The sequence below is a fragment of the Piliocolobus tephrosceles genome, chromosome 4, assembly GCF_002776525.5.
Source record: "Piliocolobus tephrosceles isolate RC106 chromosome 4, ASM277652v3, whole genome shotgun sequence".
Classification (NCBI taxonomy): domain Eukaryota; kingdom Metazoa; phylum Chordata; class Mammalia; order Primates; family Cercopithecidae; genus Piliocolobus; species Piliocolobus tephrosceles.
The window spans coordinates 107705671-107710549 of NC_045437.1; the positions used below are offsets into that span (position 1 = coordinate 107705671).

Genomic DNA, 4879 nt, shown 5'->3' on the forward strand with positions numbered 1-4879 from the left:
AAGATGAAAAAAAAATCCTCCACAAAATACTGGCAAACCAAATTCAACCACATATTAAAGACATACCCCATGGCCAAGTAAGATTTATTTCTTGGGGCCGGGCGCTGTGGCTCACGCCTAAAATCCCAGCAGTTTGGGAGGCTGAGGCGGGCGGATCATGAGGTCAAGAGACCGAGACCATTCTGGCCAACGTGGTGAAATCCCGCCTCTACTAAAAAGTACAAAAATTAGCTGGGTGTGGTGGTGCCTGTAGTCCCAGCTACTTGGGAGGCTGAGACAGGAGAATTGCTTGAACCTGAGAGGCAGAGGTTGTAGTGAGCCGCACTGCACTCCAGCCTGGGTGACAAAGCGAGACTCCATCTCAAAAAAAAAAAAAAAAAAAAAATTATTTCTTGAATGCAACAATAGTTTTACCATATGCACATCAATAAATGTGATATACCACATTAACAAAATGAAGGGCAAAAACACGTGACCATTTCAACAAATGCAGAAAAAGCATTTGACAAATTTCTCTTTTTTTAATGGCCCAAGATATAATTCTGATTGTGGTCTGGATCATAAATCGGCGTCACATTTTACATGTCTATTGTCTTACAGATAATAAGGTACTTTATGGGGGAATGAGTGGGTGGAAAAACGGGAACAGGGCTTCTGAAGCTAATACCTGAAGAATATGGCAACATGAGAAAGCACTGACCCAGTTGCTTTGGTAAATGGAGGAAAGTCATCTCAGGGTTGCTAGGAACCTGGGTAAGACCAGACTGTAGACTGTGCTGAAAGAGCCCTCAAAACAAAACAATTTGCTGTTCCTTTAACAATTACTAATATCAAGAACTTGGAATTGTGCCATGAAAGACAGAGCTTAAGATGGGGTGGAGCCCTTACCTCCACTGCTCCCCTGGGCCTAAAGCCCGGCTTCCTTATGGGTATTGGGGCCACACAAACAAGTCTCTGTTTCCTACACAGTGCAAGTGGGGAGCAGGACATGTCCCAGATGATTTGGAAGAAGGCCAGGGTCCTATGACCTTGCTGGTGTGAAGGGTGAGGTCCACAAGAAAATGGGCAGAGGGTCAACTTGTCTCTTCTTTCATCAAAAAGACTGTGAGGTGTATAGCTTGTGGTCACCCTAGGGCTGCTGCCATCTTTCATGCCCAGTGTCAAATCCTGCACTTCTGTAATGCATATTCCCCATCCTGCCAATATCACAGATACCTTGACGAGGTAGGGTAGGGGTTCAGAAGAATCCTTCATCAGCTATGAGGCAAGTACAGCTAGGTGGGATCCTGGAGGCTTGAGGGAACACACTGTGATGGTTGGTCGGATGGTAGAGAGTTTGATGAAGCAGGGCATGAGCCACAGGGAAGTTGTCAGGATCCACACCCAGCTCCTGCAGCAGCTTTTGTTTTGTGCCTGGCTTTAGTATCAGGGTACTCGGGCCTGGTCTCCAGTTGTTCAGAAGATTGGTAGACTCCATCCACTCCAACTGCACCTCCCAGTACACATAAATCTTCTGGTTGAAAGTGACATATACGAGACAGGAGCTGTTGCATCCCCCTGCAGGCGTACAGACCTGCACAAAAGGCACAGATATTTTCATCCACTTGGAAGCGGACGACGGTGCAGTTGTGATCAATAACATATGTCTGTCCATCCCAGGCACATGTGACTACCTCCTCATGCCCGTTGCCGGTGACATCCAATTTCTCCAGGGCGAAAAGCTGGTGATCCACTCACACTGACCACAGCAGCCTGTCTGCTTCCTCCATGAGCTTCAGCATCCCATGCAGTGTACTCATGGCAAAGATGCCAGAGCCAACACTCTCAGTGCCATGGCCTTGAGAGTTGTTGCCAATTACATGAGTGGAGACATTCTTGTTGTGGATACGGCCAGATGTCTGGTGTAGCACCACATCTCGGGCAGCTGGGGCCTCCCTACTGCCATCCATGACCCCTTCAAAGGCAGGAGGGGACCCTGTGTCCTTTTTCCACATACACAGTAGAATTGCATAAGCACAGCCTGGCTAAGACACCATCAGTTCAGGAACACCCAGTGGCCCCAGAGTCACTGACAGGCTGTCCACTTGACCCTCCAGCATCCATTTCTTGAGGGACGCCAGCTGCCCAGTCAGATGTTCAGGACCCTCACCTAGCTCCTCCCAGCAGAAAACTCACACCACACAGTCTGTGTAGCCCACCACCACTCACAACACCCATCTCCGTCTGTGGGCATGAAAGACACAAATTTCAACACTTTTTCATAATAAAAACTCTCAACAAAACAGAAGAAAATAACCTCAACATGATACAGGTCACATACGAAAAAAAACACAGTTAATATTGTTCACAATGGTGAAAAGTTGAAAGCTATCCCTCTAGGATCAGGAATAAGACCAGGATGCCTACTCTTGCAACATAGTACTGAAAGTCCTAGCCAGAGCAATCAGGGATGACAAAGAAACAAAAAGTCTAGAAATCAGAAAGGAAGCAATAAAATTAACTCTGTTTGCATATGGCATGATCTTATCTGTATAAAACCCCAAAGATTTCACATACACACTCAAAATATAAAAAGCATAAAATTAGAAATCAAAGTAAAAAATGTTGGATCATACAAAATCAACATATAAAAATCAGGCAATTAAGAAAACAAGCCCATTTACAATGATATAAAAATAAAATACTAAGAAATAAACTGAACTAAGGAGCTGAAATACATTAAAGACAATTAAATATGGATAAAATTAAAATACACATGAATAAACAAAAATATGTCCTGTGTTTATTGACTGCAAAATTCAACACTGTTAAAATATCCATATTACCCAATATGATTTACAGATTCAGTGCAATCCTTATCGAAATCCCAATGGCAGTTTTTTTCAGAAACAGAAAAAACAATTCAAAAATTAATATGAAACCACAAAAGACCCAAATTGCCAAAATGGTCTTGAGAAAAGAAAGCTAGAGTCATAATATTTTCTGATTTCAAAATGTATTATAAAACTAAAGTAAATAAAACAGTATGATACTGGTATAAGACAGATATACAGACCAATGGAACAGAATAGAGAGCTGAGAAGCAAATCTGAGCATACACCACATATATCCACATATAAACAGTCAACTGATCTTTGACAAGGGTGCCAAGAATACATAATATGGAAATGATAATCTCTTTAATCAGCAGAATTTGGAAAAAGAATAAAATTGGACTCTTACTTTATATCATACACAAAAATCAAGTCAAAATGGGTTCAATGTAAGACCTGAAACTATAAAATTCCTAGGAGAAAACAGCGGGAAACCCTCATGACATTGCTCTTAGTGATGATTTCTTGGCTATGTCACAAAAAACCACAGCCAAAAAAGAAAAAAAGAAAGCAAAAATACACAAGTGGGACTACACCAAACTAAAAGTTTTTAATCAGAGTAAAAGGCAACCTATGGAATGGAGAAAATACTTGTAAACCATACATCTGATAAGGAGTTAATATCCCAAATATGTAAGGAACTCCTTCAACTCAAATAGCAAAAAGGAAAAATAATGCAATACAACAGCAGAAACCCTGATTACAAAATAACAAAATACTTGAACAAACATTTCCCTAAAGAAGACATACAGATGGCCCACAGGTATATGATGAGATGCTCAGCATCAATAATCATAAGGGAAATGCAAATCAAAACCATAATGAGGCATTATCTGACACCTCTTCAGACAGCTACTATAAAACATAAAAAACGGAGAGAACAATTGTTAGTGAGGGTCCAGGTTCCCCTTGCATGTTTTACAGGGAAATGTGTGGGCTACAGGTGTATACTTCCTGTTGGACCCATAGACCTCCACCCCTGTTGGTTTGGATACGGTTGGAAATGAGCTACAGCTGGGCTCTCTGAAGAAGGCAGGTCTAGAGGATTGTGTCACCTGGAAGACACCCCATATTTCAGACAACGCTTAAGTAGAAGATAAGGGGAAACTAGCAGTGAAGCAGTAAAATTTTAAGGATTGCAGTGCCTACAATTTAAGCACTATAAAGGGAAGCAGAAAAGAGGAGCACTTGTAATAGCATACTCTGGAATTAAGTAACATATAGACATCAGTTTGGAGTACCATAAAGAAGAAGTAGAAAGAAGATTCAATAGACAATGGAAAAGAGATTAAATTCTTGTAATAACTAGAAATATAATGGAATCTGTGCCCATTAATACAACCTCCACTTGCAGATTTAAGCAAAGAATCACAACTCTCATTAAAATGAAAAAGTCTGGGTCTATTTTATCTATTCAAAACTGCAAAAAGGTAAACAAAAACTGAAAATGAGATATGGGGAAAAATTAATGTAAAGCAAAATAAACTGCCTTCTGTAGGATCAAAGAAGTGTTTTAGAAAACGTATTACAGAAGTATCTAAAAGAAAATTTTTGGAACTTATTGACATTCTAGAAAGAGTAAAAGAAGACTTGGCCTTTATAAAATTGGAAAAAGAATATATAAAGAGATAATATTGAAATGAAAAGTAACAAAATAAGATGAAGAGGAAGATGGGTGTGTTAAAGAAGATTTTCAGAATTCTAAAGCCACAACGTAACAACAAATCTACATTGGAGGCATCTGTAAAATTAAAACTTAGGACATAATGGTATTGCCTAGGTTGTCTTTCAGGGTTTTTATAGTTTTGGGGGGTTTACATTTAAGTATTTAATCCATCCTCAGTTAATTTTTATATACGGCATAAGGAAGGGGTCCAGTTTCAATTTTCTGCACATGGCTAGCCAGATATCCCAGCACCATTTATTGAATAGGGAGTCCTTTCCCCCTTGCTTATTTTTGTCAGGTTTGTTGAAGGTCCAATAACTGAAGATGTATGGCCTTATTT

The 4879-nt window shown here is 40.1% G+C and overlaps 1 pseudogene; it reads right to left on the reverse strand.

Moving 5' to 3' along the window:
- Positions 1–1274: 1274 nt before the first annotated feature.
- On the reverse strand, positions 1275–2218 carry LOC111542623 (annotated as a pseudogene).
- Between the last annotated feature and the right edge of the window lie 2661 nt (positions 2219–4879).